This window comes from Frieseomelitta varia, unplaced genomic scaffold (genome assembly GCF_011392965.1).
Source record: "Frieseomelitta varia isolate USP_RPSP 00005682 unplaced genomic scaffold, Fvar_1.2 scaffold_289, whole genome shotgun sequence".
Classification (NCBI taxonomy): domain Eukaryota; kingdom Metazoa; phylum Arthropoda; class Insecta; order Hymenoptera; family Apidae; genus Frieseomelitta; species Frieseomelitta varia.
In genome coordinates, this window is record NW_025110022.1 from 107910 (window position 1) to 126728 (window position 18819).

General features: G+C 38.4%; 1 long non-coding RNA gene across 2 annotated transcripts; it reads right to left on the reverse strand.

Annotated features, from left to right (window-relative positions):
* Positions 1-206: 206 nt before the first annotated feature.
* Positions 207-2548, reverse strand: LOC122529471. Of its 2 annotated transcripts, none has more exons than XR_006306814.1 (3): positions 1984-2548; positions 835-1352; positions 207-283 (listed from the first exon to the last, which is right to left on the reverse strand). It is a non-coding gene; the product is annotated as an uncharacterized LOC122529471 (long non-coding RNA). The 2 variants fall into 2 exon arrangements; XR_006306813.1 differs by having other exon boundaries at positions 1620-2548.
* Between the last annotated feature and the right edge of the window lie 16271 nt (positions 2549-18819).

The window sequence follows — 18819 nt, forward strand, 5'->3', positions numbered from 1 at the left end:
ATTGAGAAATATATGTGGAATCTGTCAACCAGAGAGTAATTATTGCGCGACATGTTAAATTTGCGTGTCCTATATTACGGAATAATAGTCTCATTATCTTTCTGTCAAAATTTGAAGTTGGACTAGAACGAAGTAGTTTAGCCACAAGATGAACTTCAATTTCTCTATTAGATCGACATGATGAGTTCGCAGCTTTTCGTTGGAGCTGTTCCTTTAATTATTATTATTTCTACTGGTGGCTCCATTTCCATATAGGTAGCACTCTGCAAACGACAAATTAGAACTGCAAAAAGAAACGGCGAATTTTATTATCAGTAGTATTATCGTATAATTCGCTGAACGTTTCTAATTATGTTGCGGTTCGTTAATTAAATTGCAGTTATTTACGAGTTAAGAATTACTTGGACTATAATATTCTGAAAGTTAATTCCTTAAGAGCTCGGTAAATTCCAGGAGAATACGGTACTATAAAGCTCGTTTCTTTTGATTTCTCGTTGCTTCATTATATAAATGTTTAAGCAAAACAATCAATCTTGAACGAGCGTAGAGGAACGAATAAAGTTACCCAAAAGAATAAACGAAAAGAAATTTAAAAGAATACACAGAAAGATGAAAAGAAGATGTTAAATAGATAGTACTTTCTCTTTAGATAAAATTTTAATTTTTCAATTCGCACATACATATTTTGAGTAATGATGAGCAACGTAGGTATTGATATTTATTTTCTATAAATGGTCGAAAGTGCGCATTTTTAGGTTTAGATGAGGAAATAATTCTCTATATCGATTGTTGTAATAAAGGATCAATTAATATCTTGCAAACACATTCATTTACTCTCTTGTCGCCTGACTGTCGATAACACGTGGAAGCTATACCCACACGCAACGACGATGCTTGCTGATTAGATTCAAAGTGACCATGCTGCTGTTAAACGGAGTCAAAATATTGATTACAATCGATTTGCCCGATTAACCGTGCCATTAATGTTGATCGAGTTATTTTTAACTTAATCGTAGTTCGTCAGCGTTGAAAAATTTTTTACATTTACGGGGAATCTTTCTCGAAACATTTGCTTTTTTTCAATGAATTTGTCTTCTAGGAGGCTCGACTGTGGGTATGCGCAACAGGGTTCGGTGAGAAAAATGAATCACGAACGACGTCCAATGAAAACTAATAAATCGTGATCTTTCCCGATAATCTAACGATTTTTATCAGGTTTCTACATCAATCGGTGTAACCTGTTTCGTTAATTTCTCGCATAAAATTACGTAGTAACTGCGTAACTCATCGTCCTTCTTCTTTTTTCCTCCTTCAATTACGTCTCCGATAATTTGTGTCACGTTCACGTTCACCTGGAAAATAACAGATTTCTTTCTCTCAAAGAGTCGCAAAGAAAAAATGTACGAATTGCGAACGAAAAAATAACGATCACAGGAACGTTAACGAGCCAGTAAAGGAAATTTACACGAAACTATAATAAGAATGTGCTACTCCATCAGCGTAAATCCAAGAACTAGAAGATTCTTCCCACGGGGGGGGGAAGAAAAAAAACAGCGTATTGCGCAAAGCACTCTCGAGTGAAACGAACGCTCTGTCGTGAGTTTTCCTTTCCCTATTACCTTGGTGTTCCTTGCAAGCAGCTGCAGATCCAAGAACAACGCCAGAAGATAATGCCAGGAGCAGCGGAGGGAACAAGAGAGGGAACCGGAGAAGGAAAAGAACAACGGTGGGAAAAAAAATTCGATTACAGGCCGTGATCGGATCAGCATCGGTGCGTTTCACGGTTGTTCGCGCCGATTCCTTTTTCTCTCCTCCTCCCTTCGCGTCTTTCTGGCGCGCGTTTCACGCCGCGAACTTTAATGAGATACGCACGGAGGTGTGCATTATCGGATCGAGAGGCAGGGGAGCGTGCTCTCGGCCGCTTTGCCTGGCGAGACGCGATTGTCACCGTTGAAATTTTCATGCGCGACTTGCCACCCGAACCTGTGTATCCATTGCGCTCTACACTTGGACGGCCATCAGGTCGTTTTCACCAGGGGAATTCACCACGTTGTCCTTTTCCTCGCTTCTTCTCTCCTTCGTTTCTTCTCTCGCCACGTTCAAGACCCGCCACAGTCTTTCTCCTGCGAACAAACGTAACGATTCTCTATAAACGTCGAAACAATAATACGTCAACTTGAAACTTTGTATCCAGATATCTTCCTTCTTGTTCCTTCTCAAAATCATGTCGAACTTCAAATTTCTAGAAACGGGCGTGTAAAAAAATTTTCGACTATTATGACTCTGAGAAACATATTTTAGTTTAGCTAGAAGCATTTCTGCGAAGTCGAGATAATATCGAACACTTCGTGCCTACAAACTTTTTCTTCTCCTTTCTGTTCTTTTAAATTTCAAATTTCTTTGAATCTTTGCTCAGCAATAATCTCTCTTCGTCTGATAATCTATGATCTATAAGTTCCCCTTCCTTAGAGGTAGAAAACATCAATAATGGCATGTTCTTCTAAAAATTTTTCTCCCTTTTTATCTGTCACATCCTCAGAGGTAAACGGTCTTTCATTTCTAAAAAAAAATATCAATAATGTTCCTTCAGAAAATTCTTTTCCTTCCTTTTTTCTTGTCACTTTCTAAGACTCGATATCTGGATCAAAATATCAATAACGTCAAGTTCTGCTAAATATCCTTTCTGCTCCTTTCTATCACTTTCTCAGAGGTAAACGATCCTTGGTTTCTGAAAAGTATTCGATAGTATTAAATTCTTCTAAAAATCCTTTTTCTCTCTTTCTGTCTGTCACTTCTTTAGATATAAAGTCTTTAATTTCTAAAATCATATCAATAACGTCCAGTTATTCTAAAAATCTTTCTTCTCCTTTTTTTCTTTTATCACTTTCTAAGAAGTAAACGGTCCTTGATTTCCAAAAAATATCAATAACGTCAAGTTCTTTTAAAAATCCTTTTTCTCCCTTTCTCTCTGTTGCATCTTCAAAGGTGAATGATCCTTGATTTTTAAAAAAATATCAACAATGTTAATTTCTTCTAAAAATCCTTTCTCCACCCTTCCGTCCGTCACTTTCTCAGAGGTCCTTGGTTTCTAGTATCAAGTTCTTCTAAAAATCCTTTTTCTCCCTTTTTGTTTGTCTTTTCTAAAAAAAAAAAAAAATATCAATAGTATCAAGCTCTCCTAAAAATCCTTTCTCTCCTTTTCTGCCTGTCACTTCCTCGTAGGTAAACGGTCGCGGGATTCAGATCCTCGGACGGAATATGAATCACGCGTCGGAATCCGGGGCTATTTGTCGGAGCGGGCGGTCGGTGCTTCCGGTGTCGCGTTCGTCGAATACGCGGCGATCGAATGGAACACGCGTGGCTGTGTACACACACTACACGCACACGAGGAATCCCGATGGAATCCCGAACGGAATAGGCTAAGAGAGCACTTGAGGATGCCTGGTCCCCTGGCAGTGAATGGCGGTACGAGTGGCGGACATTTCGGGCGCCTCGAAAGCTCATTGGTCCGCAGCTGACGTGTACAAGGAAATGGCATTTAACGGATTAAAAGCGGCCATCCAGACAGCTAACGCACCGGTTCCCGATAACGGCTCGCTAGAGCTTGCAACTTTTTTTCTCTATCCCATCTCTTTTCCCTATCTTTTCGTTGTGTTTTTCCATTTTTTCTCTCTTTTTCTCCCATTCCCTCCCCTCCCTACGTTTCTTTTTAAATCGTTTTTCGGTTTCTCGTCGAACGTTTGTTTCGTTTTTGTTTTCCGCTCTGTCTTGTTTCGCTCGCGTATACGCGCGATCAGCCTATTGATTTCGCATAAAGTGCCATTGCGGGCCTACGGATGGAATATCGATAAGAATATCGATGATTCTTCCCCGACACGTGAAAAGAAACTGGCGAGAATCAGAAATCGGTTCGATTTTTGATTTGTGTTTGTTAACGAGGAACCCGGCGAGGAAATGATGCATCGCGGTGCTCAGTTAAATGGAGAACACTCTCGCAGACGCAGAAATGGTGTCATAATTTAGAGCACTTGGTCGTGGTTATGCCGGTTTGTTGAATTGGCGTTGGGATTAATGGTTGTTGGAACTATCCATGACGAAGTTTCGTGGTAAACGGCTGGTCGACGGAACAGAATGTTTTAACTCTCAATGTTGTAATTTTCTTGGTTAATTTGTCGATTAGCTATTTTTCTTTTCTTTATTGGATATACAATGGGGGAACAGAATTTTTTAAAATTGCAATTTAGAATCATTTTGACATAATTTGAATGCAAATTAAAAGAATAGAATCTTTCGGCACTTCAGTTTAGAATTTTCTTCGTCGAATGCATAATGAAGGACGGAATTCTTCGAGTTAATTTTTTTAGTTGGATACTAACTATCAGAATAGAATCTTTCAGCATTCCAATTTAGGAGTTTTTCTTTTCTGTTTTTTTTTTTGTTGTTTAGTAATTTTCTACACACGTATAGCATACTGAAAGAACAGAAACTTCTAACATTTTCGTGTTCAGAATTAGTAATTTCCTTAGTTGCAAGTAAAATTAGAAGGACAGAGGTTTCCAACGCTAAAGTATGCAACTTTCTTAGTTAATCAGTTGATTATTAATTTACTTTGTATTCTCTCTGACTTGTTTACAATGATAATCAAATAGAAATTTGAATGAGTTACATTGACATAGAGTTTTAACGTCGAACTATATTGAAGGTACTGAACAATTAATCTTGGTGAACTATTAGTTTGTAGCAACAATCTAGGAATTTTGATTGCGGCCGATAACCACAGAGTCGAACTCGACTGAAGTAAGTTCCACAATGTTAGTTGTTAAATGACTAAAAACACAATTAACAGTAATAAAAGAGCAACGATTATTAATTCTTTAATTATTCCCCTATTCCAAAATTATTTTCATGAAACGTTTGTCAACAATTTGTCAATAATCTGTGAACTGAACCTAGTCTCCTAAAAATATTTCTATTGCGACGTTTCCTATAATTACAAATTTATTGACGCTTTATCATCAGAAAAAAAATCAAGAGTGAATTTTCCCGCGTGCAGATAATTAATTTGAATAGCTAGAAAAATGACGAAATTCGAAAAATATTTACGCCGAAACTCAAATTTGCGATATTCAAGTTCGAGGGAATACTGGGTAGTAGATTTAATTCTTTCTGATGCCAGACAACTCTGATAATTGAATTAGGATCATTCAAAATGCTCAAATTTCATTCTAGGATTGAAAAACATGATTGAATCACGATATCGAAATTCGTGCTTCCATTTCTTATATCATGTGCGGATTTGTGAACTATTATATAGCTGAAAAAATAGCGACTATATTTAAAACTATAATTACTTAATGCATACGTATACCGTTCATATTTTTGAAATAATTCCTAATGATACATACATTATATTGTGTCGTACTGTATATTAAAGTGTACGTAAAAGTATTAGTCTGAAATAGAAAGAAAAGTAAAAGTGTTATTCTAAAATTAGAATTGACAATGGCAAGAAACAAACGCTTCTACGTTAGAAGCATTTCTCTAGATAATCCACACTCTCACGGCACAAATAGCAAGCATAATGCGACACGTTGTATTTTGTACATATATTATGCCACGATTTTTCAACAAAGCTAGCCAAATGCAATCTGTCTTCCAAATGCAATTCCTCTTCTTTTCACCAACTCGTTGATGCCGTAACCGTGGTTTCGGGCAATTGTAAAATTTCTCCGATTGTATAATACAATTCTCCCCGAGAACAAGGGCTCTCGTACGTGCAACATTTTACAGAGCCGACCTCGAGCTGCAAAAATCGTTGTCTTCGTTGCGGCAGAGAACCCGAGAGAGAGAAAGAGAGAGAGAGAGAGAGAGAGAGAGAAAGAGAAAACCTGCGCAAGAAGTTGACGACTGTCGAATGTAAAATGCCGCGGGGCGTGTAAAAAAATTTAATTTGCCTGGTATGTAGCTGCATGCAAAGTGTACACGAAGGGCGTAAAAACGGGACACTCCGGTGGCGAAGTTGATAGCTTCCAATACAGAGGAGGATCCCCCCGTGTAAAACCCGTGGCTCTCGTCGTCGTGAGACGGCAGAAATATTTTTCCATGGAAAAATGCACGGAACGAGAAGCTCGCAACGGGGGCGCGGCAATATCCCCCCTTCGCCAGCGATACAGATGAAGAGAAATAACGAATTTTCGAACGCGAAGAGATGACGTCGGCGTTTGGCTTTCGTCACGTTAACGAGATTTACGCAATCGGTTGCCACTGGGACGTTGTGTCCCGTTGCATCAGCGGATCTGTCATTAAAAGCGGATCACGATCCGGCTATTTTTGCGAAAACGTCCGCGTACCTTCTCACTCCGGCTAATCGGCAAATTCGCCTCGTGCGCGAATGTGAAAAGCGATTCGAACGAGCTTCGCGATTATCGTTATCCGTAGATTATTTTGTGGACTTATCGATTTCGACTTTTTCATCTTCGAGTCGTTTGAGTGTGACTTTTCATAGTCTTAAAAGGACAAATAAAGTTTCTCTTTTTTTTTTCTTTTTTTTTTTAAACGTCAAAGATCTTTTCATTTCCGAAAGTAAATTTATAAATTGAGGAAATTAATTCGTAGATGTTGCTCCGTAGATCGCTACCTCATCGTTGTCTCTTGGACATTCACGTACCTATTGTTACTCCAATCTGTCCAGTCACTTCTAAACAGTAACGTAGGTGCAAACTTTTTCAGTTCGGTTCGATCGGTATCTGGCGATTAATATTATCGCACAACGGGACTGTTCGATCGCGGTTTTCGCGTTCGAATTTCAAATGAAAATCAACCACGAAGCACGCTCGACAGAGTGGGACGAAGGGGGAAGGGAGGAGGCCCGGGATGATCGCTTTTGTTCCAAGCCTTGAAATCCTATTTGAGCGCGATCCTCTTAATCCGGAATCTCTCGAAAGAGATTACAGGGATAATTTTGCCGAATCGATCTTAATCAGCTTTTCGTCTGTCTGGGAACCGATGTCGAGAAACTCGAGACGAGCCATCTAAACCCCCTCCCCCATTCCCACCAGCGGTGCCCTCCTCGTGTCAAGAGCTAGACACGTTCCTAATAAAACGTTCCATTTCGTCGGCGTGGTTCGGCGCTCGCGAGATTGTTCCTCTGGCAACTTCCGCTCTCCTCCTCCTCCTCCTCCTCCTCCCGCCCCCACTCTCTTGGCCACCGAAACCTCCCCTCGTTTCAGCAACGATAGAAACGTGCCAGAGTTCGCGGAAAACTGGTTAAAAACCGGCCGGTTTCCCGATTCCCGATCTTGAAACTTTTTCGATTCACCGCCGCGATTCAGTCTGCCGCTCAACGATGGGAACGCGTAATGATAAGTTGAAAAGTCGGGTCGCCTCCACGGCGGGCTGCTGCCGTTAACGGCGGCTAATTGCAAGTTGCGATCATCGATCCTCGGATTGCGGTTCAAGCATTGAGTCGTTGCAAGACCGTGAGTTTTTCCTTTTTTTGTATAAATTTGTGATTTTGATTGAATGGGATTTTAGAAGAGCAAGATTTGATCGTAGTATTCTAACAAACGAGTATTTTAATTTATTGATGCCTTATATGTATAACAATGTATAAATGTATTATATTTGTGTGTGTGTAATGTATTATGTATAATAATAATGTATATTTGCGTATTACGTACATTTTGTTTAGTTTTACATGTTTGAATCACCAATTGATGCATAATATATGTATTATGTACATATAATAATGTATAATATATATATATATATATATATATACGTATGTACCGTACTACATATATTATGTTTAGTTTCAGTTGATGTTTAAATCAGCAACCAATGATTTACAATCTGTTGTTGGTTTATAATCTTCCGTTGCAAACAATTTGAAAGTTCCGTGAAATTGCAGTTCGGTTCGTTCCAATCAGCTCTGTCGTGAGAACCTGTATACACTGATTGTGCATCATTTTACCGATCCAGAAAAAGGTCCAATTTTTTGAACCCAGAAAAAATTTTATTTTAGAATCATCCGATTTGTGTGTACTGATTACACTCTTTCTGATTATATCGTCATTCAATTGTAATAGTAATTGCAAGAATTATTTTATGGGACTGACTTTTGCCATTAGCCGAAAACGACTCACCCTTATTTAAAGGACAACGCGACAATCGACATAGTAGGTTTTTTTTGAGCATAGCAGGTTTTTTTCTGTGAGCCTATACGAAGCAATCACACTCAACTTGCCCTTCAAACAAGCAAAATTAATTATCTCACATTATATATGCACGTAGAAGGGTCACCGAACTTCAGATCCAACCCGGGTTAAATTATTAAAAAAAATAATAAAAAATAAAAAGTAAATAAACGTCGCGACAGTCAGTGAAATAATCAGTCTGTGAGTAGTACACAACACCTAGCCGTGGCCTCTCGAAACACATTTGTGAGTGAGGAAACGAAGCAATTGAACGCACGCAGAGAGACTTTTACGCACATTCTGTTCTGTTGGAAGCTTGATCTGCTGGTTGACTGTCTGTCCACTCATCCAACAACTTGATGTCTCGCTCTTGCTCTTACAATTAGTTGAATACGTCTCAGACGTAACGTCCACTTACTTTCGAGAGTAATAGGCGATCGCTTTTTTTCTGAAATGGAACGGATATTTTAACGACGCGCGTCGGCGTGAATTCGACGAGCTAAAAGAGCACAGGGACGGGCTCGATGACGCGCGAACGATGCGTCAACAGCCATCTGGCCCGATAATGAGAACGCGAGTGGACGTGCTTCTCGCACGCAAACATCACGTGCTTCCCCCGTAAACGCGTACGCCGTGGTCGAGGACACGCCAGTTTACCCTGTGCACAACCTGACGACCTGCATTAATCGTTGTCGTCAATCAGAGGAGAGGGTCGGCCACCCTAATCCGTGGAATGCGATTAATCTCGATCAGCCCGTCCACCGTGAACGGATGGAATCGACGGTTCGCCGAAACGCAGAAATTGAGTTGGTTTCAGGAACAGTCTCGCGTGTACGGCTCGTTTTCGTTACACGCGTACGACACGTTGTGGCAATTAAATACCACGAACGAATAGAGAAACTCGAGTCGATGGATCTCGATGGAAACGATCTCGAGTCGACTTGTTTCGTTTCGCGAATGCATATTTCCCATTTCGTTTCGATATTCGATTTAATGCATATTTCGCGAAATATTGCATACCAACGTATAGGTTGTCGACACCATTGACGAGTGAAATATATAATATTTTGAGAAGAGAGAGTTCGAAGATTTGAATTCAGAGCAGAATTTAAGTAGTAGTGCCACGTGCCTCGTAGCAGAGTACACGCGACACTATGACATTTGTTGCAAGCATACTTGCCATCCACAGAGATAAATGTAACGCATGAATCATTTTTATTTGCAAATAAATATGAAATGATAATGTTTCACAACGATAACAAATGAAAAACACGTGCACATAGTCGAGCTGTGAACTGTTGGAATTATATTATATATACAGTAGTAAATGTGTATAAAATAATAAATATCGTAATATACACTAATCTGTAGTTACGTATGCTCTCGTACTATACTAACGTAATCTTTTGGTTTAACACTAGAACTATCGACGATTAAAGCATAAAATTTCCATCAGAGGCATCAGAGTCAAGAAAACAGTCTTACGATAAATTATTTAAATCTTTAAAAATACGTTGTTTTACATCTGTAAAATACCTAACAAAAATTATAAATTGGTCATTTTGATCACTTTGGTAGTTCCACTGTTAAAAGTAAACGACGTAATTCGTGATTCAAAGGACGTAGTAGCTCTAGAAAACTTTTATGTGGAAAATAAAAGTAACAATCGAATCCGTTCACACTCTTCATTCATTCGTCGTAAAACGGAAAAATTCCTCAGACGATATAAAAAGGAATTAATTTTACGTAAAGTCACCGTGGCTTCTTCTCTCGAGCGGGAAAAGAATCCCACAAAGAACATACCCCAGACCGTTTAATGAGAGACGTGTTCGCGAATCCTCGGTCACGGTTCATCGTAAGATCGAATTATACGCCGGAACGTTCCCTCGGCCGACTGTCGACCGGTGGGACGTTAATTAAGTCGTTCATTAAGAATAAATTCTCTGTATTCGGAACCTGGGTATTTTAATAATTGATCATATCGAAACGGCGAATCCGATCGTCCAGCGGGGATTGAGCAGTATTTCCAACGTTGGAATTGAAAGTCCGAGGTTTGAAAACGCATCACGAATTAAATCTTGATGGGATTTCATTCAGTTGGTAGAGCTTCTACTATATTATTTATTCGTAATACAAGGTTCTTTTTAACGAAGTATTTTTGCGAAGCGAAATTGATGTATGTTTTCGTAGAACACAAATCAGAAATATTAACAAATTCTGTTGCTTATAATATGGCAACGAAACAAAAGGAAGTTGTACGAGTAAATTTTTACAAATTTCAAATTATTTGACTCGAATTTTTATAAATACAAAGCAGAGGCTTCTTTCGATATTTCACGATGAAACTCGAATTCCAACTATTTTTACATGTTGCTAGTCTCCCAGTTATTAAGAGCAATCCATCAAATGCAGCGATATTTAAGATTTCTCTCTCGACTTTCAATGGAACAGACGTTCAAAAAATTCTTTCCTCCTCTCGCTCGCCATTTTCTGTCCGACTTTCCATTAGTTCACTGTTAATCCAATGTTTGCCTCGCGCGTTTGCGTCTCGTTACTTGTTACTACGTATACGTACACGGCGCACTTTGATTTTATCGATCGGCCTTAATGAGACATCCTTCGTCAGCGAAATTTCAAACTCGCTGTATACTGTTCCCCTTTGCTTGAGAACGTGGGCAACGTCGCACGTCAGGCAAAATTCCGCGACAAATGGAAAAAGAAGGAAGTACACCCGTCTAATGAGAGACCCGGCGTTTTACTGTCATTTGCATTTCAGATCAAATCAGGGAAACGAACCTGACCGGAATCTCGACAAAACCGTATTCTTATCGGCTCGAGCTCGCCAATTTATACGCGAAGTACAAAAAGACGGAGCAAACGGTTTATTGAAGTTTTCGACGAATTCCACAACAACGCAAGACGTTGTATAAATATTTTATGCAACGACGGGTGGCCAATTTGTAGCCCTTCTAGATTGTTGCTGTAACTACTCTCGTGTAGTATTCATTCACTCGATGAAAGTCTGTCGTTCACGGTCATTTACGTTAAATTTGAACGTTTTTTCTTTGTCGCTTCGAATTCTATTTGTAACTAGATTCGTCTCAAGATGTTCGGACATTCATAAAATCTACACAAACTTGTAGAAACACATAGTTTACATGTAAATACGTTTATTGAATATTTCATTATTCAATTCTGTACTAAGCTTCATCGCTGGGCTTGAAACGTTAATAACATTCTATATAAAACATTTACATTCGTTGAAGCGAGTCGCGTTATCGCTTTCGAGCAGGAACGTGCGTAACGAAAATACGTTCAAGGTATATAAGTTCGATACCTAAAAGCTACCCGATTATTTTCCTACAAACACAAGTTATTCTTTTAGAAGCAGTCGGTGACGGGTCAATTCGTTGGCGCAGTCGCTTGATAATGAAATTTTTAAGAACGAGGGGCAGGGATGGCACGCGTGCACAGCGAAATATAAATCGCGGGGGGGAGGGGAGGGGGGGGGGGGAAGGTAATCATCACGAATTCCCGGCCGAGTGTAAATTTTCGTCCGGTCAAATAACAGGAGGCATTAGCAGAAATTTATCCATTCATTTGCACTCGGTGTAACTCATCGACGATTTAGGGACGGTCGTTACGGCGGTTCACCCTCCCTTCGACTGGACGCGCCGGCGAAATAAACTAAATGTAGCTTAAACAAACGAACGTGCCGCGATAAAAGCTTAGTACCAGAGGGCCAGCCACGTCCCTCTGTAAAAGTGTGACGTCGAGCAAACGAGAAGTCGCCGCTGTTTTTCTCTCTCTTTCTCTCTTGATCCCGTCGAGCCGGGATCCGCGTATTTATCGCGTTCACCGTTGCTCACCGTCAGATGCACAACCAACGCCATAGACAACGACGAGCGAAGAGAAACGACCGGCGACGATATATTTTTGACGCCGTCGACGCGCCCGCCACCGGCCATTTACTCCGTCGCGTATCTCGTTCACGCCGAACGCCCCTTTTCGAAAAAGTTCACCGTGTTCCTCTCTCTTTCGCGACATTTACCGCGTTACACGGCTAGCTACGCTAATTTCGTTCGTGTTCTCCGACTGTTTTTTTTTCTTTTTTTCGACGCAGCAGGGCGAGCCGAAAGGAGGACGAAGAGTCGAGGATTAACTTGATCGAGGTTAAACCGACGACACCACACCGATGATCGAAGTGTAAATATTTCATCGAGGAAGTTCAAATGACCAAGGTGCAGAAGCGTTTGTATCTGTAGTTTGCGAAAGCTTATACTTCGAATTTTTATGAAAAATTACAAATCGATCTTTTTTTTTGACTATTTACGTAGTCTTGTGGCTAGGTTAGTTTTTTTTAGAATCTATTATTGACTATATTATACAGGGTGGGCCAAACATCACTTCCCACTAAAATAAATCCGTAATTTTCAATTTAATTTAAAATTAATGAAATTACTTTTTTCTTATAACATTTTTGATGTTTCATTAAACAAAATAGGCGGGAAGAAACTTTGGTCCACTCTGTGTGTATTATATTATAGTAGAATATATTGTAGACTATAATTATAATAGAAATTATATCATAAGATAATTATAATATAGTAAAATCTCAGTTTTTCTTTTCTTTAACATTAGAACTACCGGCGACTAAAACCAAGAATTTCCATTAGAGACGTAAAAGTGAAAGAAACAGAAAATCTTTACAATACAGTCGAGTACACAAGCTTTTATTTACACATCCTACGAAGGATCGTTCAAGTCTTCAAAAATACATTGTTTTACATCTGTAAAATACCTAACAAAAATAATCATTTGATCATTTTGGTAGTGTTAATACCAAAAATCGCCATGCGACGTCAATCACTTAATTATTATTTTTTTCTTACATTTTTCAACGTCTTTTACGTTCCTTTTGTTCTTTCTTTTCATTTTTTATCTTCTTCAATTAACACTGCTTTCTGAATAAAAGTCCTCACGGCTGCACTAAACTGTTTCACACGCACTCTCATCCGTACATGTTTGAAATGTTTTTCACGTTCAACTTTATCTCCAAGTTTGAGTAATTTCTTACCAGTCTGGCGAAACAGAGCGAAACATCCAATGCCAAACAAGTTGAAGTTCCAGACTGCAGTTAACAACGAGTGGGTCGGTCGAAGATAATGCCTTCCATTACACCGAGAGTCATTGTTGGCCTCCCTGTTACTCGCCATCCCCTGAGACTCACCCACCCCCGTAGGATCCCCGTCTCTTGACGGCGCAAATTCGCACTTGGCAAGGGAACAGATTTTTAAAAAGACGCGGACTCGCTAGACAGCGAAAGCTGAACCATTACAAGCCATAATAAATCGCGCGTTATGTAGGTTAACGCCGAGCCAGGGAGAATTATTCGGCGAATTTACGGCGAGCTTGTTGCCAAAACCACCGGCCTGAGGAAAGGAGAACCGAGACGAAGAAGGAAGAAAGGGGCTCGCGACGATAATGGCCCCCCTCGGTCCAGACGGAGAAGTTAATTTGGGAAAGAGGATTCCTTCGTGGACAAAAAGCTTGTAATCCTTAACAAAGGGTGGCCCCTCTGCTTCCCCAGGGATGGTAATCTGCAAAAAAAGGGGGAATCGTGCCTCCCTTGGTTGATTCTTTGTTTTGTGTTAGACGATGACAGGGACGGCTCGTCATAATCGTTTCAAGGATTCTTGTTTGATTTGAATTAAAGGACAGTTACTCGCCAATTTACGGGGTCTTCTCGCGAATACGCATGTTTGCATGTTATGCGGAACGTTTTGAAATTTTTGTTAACATTTTAAAAGATAGAAAGGGATTGTCAGATTTAGAAATTTGAAAACGTACGGAGAAATTTATTTGGAGTTATTTAATACAAATATATTGGCCTTGAATTTATCTAGAAATTCTTTAAGTATCTGGAGTTTTGAACAACGATCGTAGAAAATAAATTACGTTGGTTCAGTTATTTTATTGTACAAAACGACACGTTCGTATTGTCTGTATTCTCATGTATTCTATTATACATGCTCAAGATAATTCGATGATTATAGTTTTGATTTGATAAACGTATGACTATATTTTGTTTAATAATAATCACACTCAAATCAATTTTGATGAATTTTAATCTATCAATCTATTGAAGTTACTGCACTTTTAATTCTTTTATTTACGGAATAAAACCATTAATAAGGAGCTAATTGTTTAGAGCATTTAGTTTCGCAAGATCAATGTATTGGATATTGGATTTTTGACGTCTGATGAAAAAAAAGTTCCAACAATTTACAAAATGGATAATACCATGGATAAATAATTGATGAGACGTTACATGGACATTGTCAATCATATTTGAAAATATGATTGGCTGATGGACTGTAATAGCGTGTTGCAATAAATTTCAATAATTTGATTGTTTTTCGGAATCGAATTGATCATTTAAGTAGAGAGCATCGGCAATGTGATATTCCATTGAGGTCTCGCAGTGAATTGAACGAAATGTTTTTTTCTTTTTGCACTCGACTACAAGAACAAGCGACTGATTCGATTGTTTTACAAATTATCTAAACTGAAACGTGAAAATTAAAATGCAAGTTTGAAATGCGTTTGAAATGTGTTTGAAATGCATTTCGCGTTGAAGAAGTTATTAGCTAATTAAGTTATCAGTTAATTGGCGTCAGTTGTGCTCTGTAAAATACGAAGCATTTTTCACATATAAAATGTGAATCAGCCACAAAGGTATCCTTGAAATTCTGACTCTCCATTATTTATTGACGGACAGCTCATTTGTATTTTAGTAAAATCCATATTCGGAGGTTGTCATAACGGATTATTATAAATTTATGAATAAATGGAAGAACGGCGAAGAAAGGTAGAATATTAATTAATAAAAAAATTAATAAAAAAAATCATCTGCCATTGACTTATGAAATGTAATATTAATGAAGTCGTGTCTTGTCCTGTAATATTATAACGAAGTACATAATGTCATAACGAAGTTCGTATAATTCATTGAATTATCTATGATCCAGTTTTTTGACCAAAATATTTAATATCCCAATTATGTAAAGAGCAACTATAAACTAGTGAAAATTAGAACAGTATAAACTAAGTTGTATATAAACGAGGATCGAAAGAAATAACCCTTAATAAGTCAAAGTTAGGCGACTTTAAGTAGAAACCGTATGCATGAAACCGTATCAGGCACGTGTTGGAGTCTACAGTATGATATAAATAAATCCTAATCTCGCATAAGTAAATAGGAAAATGCATTATTCGTAAATACAACTGATCATATTTGCAATTCCCTCTGTGGGCTTGGGGGTAGAATAGACCCACCGTAATCCCTGCGTGTCGTAAAAGGCGACTAAAAGGGAAATTCATTGCATAATACGCTACATGATCTTTTATTTAGTCACAATTAATTAACCTTATTACTTGAATAATTATTTTTATTAAAATAATTACTTTATTTATTCACAATTAATTAACTCTATCATTTGAATAATTATTTTTATTAAAATAATTACTTTTGCATTTATTCACAATTAATTTAACTTCCTACTTTAAGAAATTAAGAGATTTCTTATTTTGAACTTTTCGAGGATTTTACATCCACGTAAAATTCTACGTTTTTATTTTCATTATAATTCTATTTCTAATTCAATTTGACACGTGCATTTCATTTTCTCTATACACACTCGTCTACGTGTCGCCCTAACTTATTTATTTCTACTCCTTTGCAATCTTAATTCCTTAAAATGTGGCATGACTTGTAATTGGATTAATTTATCCTCCTTTCCTCTATTTATTCGCCCTCTCGCAGGCCAACTTTCATTTTTTATATTTTTTTAACGCACGCGAACCAATCCTCGAAATGAAAATATATTACACGCGTCGTGCATGGGTATTTCTCTTTCTACCTGAAATAAATATTTATGCGTTACTTAGCCTGTTCGTACGGTTTAGCTCATTTTTGGTGGCTATTGTATAAATAAACGACGAATATTAAATTTCTATTAAATTACTAGCAAATACGAGCAGTGCATTATGTATGTATCTCATTATAATCCAGTACAGGAATTTCGTCGAACGTTTTCATAGTCTTTAATCCATCAAACGCGAAATTACTCATTTTATTCGTATTGAGAAGAAAATACAGGTATCGAACAATTAAGGTCGAAAAACGGTTTCGCATTAAATATATATCGAATTAAATGTTAAATATTTTGGCGAACTGATTGTTCAATCTCCAAATCTCACGTATTCCAAGTATCTTTCTCCTCCTAAATGAACCGACTTTCGATTACGTGAACCACGAGAACGCGACGTGATACAACAGTTCGAGGTTCAAAGACATTCGCGAGCGTTCGTCTCTTTGGTCACATTGCACGCACGTATTCGTATTAGTGGAAACGCGCGGATTCCTGCCGTGCAGTCGAATACATCAATTAACAAGAATATGCCGCGTTTGCAGGACGAAAACCGCGAATCGAATGCGAACGACTCCTTTCGACCGACGTCGGTCGGGACGGTTGTTTCGCAAGTTAGCGGCATCGGCGGGAGCTGTTGGTAGCCGAGTTGGTGGTTGGCCTGATCTGCATAAATTACGAGAGGCCGCGATACGCTTCGATAATAAATCATGGCTGTGTGTAGCGACAGAGAGTTCGGTGGGGATCGTCGCCGCGTATGGAACAATTTAAGATGCCTGTGTACGTATGTACGTACGTCGCATATTTTAACGTTTCACAATCGCACGTCGACGCGTCCCCTCGATGATTTATGATCGTCGTGACGCGGTGAAAAATCCCTCTGGCACGACAGCTCGGCAGCCCGGTATCTTGTAACGGATTTAATTAAAAAAATCGCGCGACTTGCACTGCTGCACTTCGCTGCAGTGTAAGTCCGAGGAAAACGTTGCCGAAGTATTGTTTCATGTTTTCGGGGGGAGGAGGGGTGGGGGGATGCTGGTTACTGGTTCGTGAGGTTTATTCAAACATCTGACGCACTTTTTCATCGAGATGGATGGACACGATGGTTGCAAGTTATTTTATATCGGGCCTATGTCGTAATTCATAGTGCAGTTGGAGAAAGTTTTTTCCGAGGCTTTGTTCCTGGAAATGTTGGGAATGTGAGTATTTGACTTTGATCGACCGTACGTCGAGAAAGACGTACCGTAACTGTGAAAAACATATTCATTACCGTGTGTTTCTTGTAGAATTTTATTTAATTGGGTAGTGTATTACAGTATATTAAAACCTATGAAAGCATATTAATGTATATTGAATTATGTTGAAGAATATAAAAATATATCAAAGTAGAGTAAGATAAAATATATTAAAGTATATTAAATTTCATATAATTTAGCAATATTTTCACACAACTACGAAAATTTGATATTATGAAAATAAAATGTAGGATCTAATTAAAGAACGCCGAGTTGGAATGTAAGGACGTGTACCACTATTTCTTGTATTTACTGTATAGTATATTAAACTTCATTTTACTTAGCGGTGCTTTTATATTTCTGCGAAAATTCGATATTATGAAAATAAAATGCAGGATCTAATTGAAAAATAGGAGCGTGTATAAACGCTTTTTGCACTTATTTTACGAGCTCAAAGACGAACGTGTTTTTATCTCGTTGTATATTGCTGAATACTATCATTTGAATTTCTCGTAATTTTCATGAACGCTGGAAATGTTAATCGTTCTGAAATTCGATAATACTTCGCTTTTTACGAAACGAATAATTTTCTTTGGAAATATATTCTTCGCAATCGGTGAAGATGTTCAAATGTAACCTCTAAGCCAAATCAGCTCATAAAGCCACACCCCCAACTACAAATTAGATCTTTAAGCTAACAAATTATCTGTCCATTGGTGCTCGTTTATCCGAACCTGGCCGTTGCGCGCTTTCCACCGGATAATGGATGATCTCTGAGCGTTATTCACGACAGCTGCATCATTGTTCGATCCTCCACAGTTAGCCTAGTCGACGAAACGCTTTCGTCAGGAATCTCGGACTCGTTTTCGCAAGTTTCTTAAAAATAAACCGTAAAAAAGCAATAAGCATAATTTCTATACAATTCAATGTGTAATTGTTACCATCAAGTTGTATTCATTATTATCATTATTATCATTACTATTATCATCAAAAATTACGAAAAAAAAACTAAATGTATTAATTTTCTAAAGACGGGGTATTTAAATCCCTCTTCGCTAGTGGACGGATTTAAATCGCCAGTTTAATCGAAGTTTAATTTTACACATTTTCATATAAATTATTGTAGTTCCTACATTTTCAAAGTTAATCAAATCAAATAAAGACGCAAGCTACTCGAAACAAGAAGATATATCGGACGTTAGTATTTAGATGGTTAATTCACAACTTTCGTGAAACGGAATGTACTTAATTTTTAACGCAACTTGAACGAGAAACCAATAATTTACTTTACATGACAAAGGCGTCAAACGTTTTTTTCTCCTTCTTCGTGAGGATTGCCGTGAATGACCGCAGTAACGAAACGGTTCAGCCGGCAAGAAAGCCCCGAGAGAAATTCAATCCGCTCGCGTGTGTGTGACTAATGAACACATAAAATTCTGCTCTCTGTCACGTTCCTCG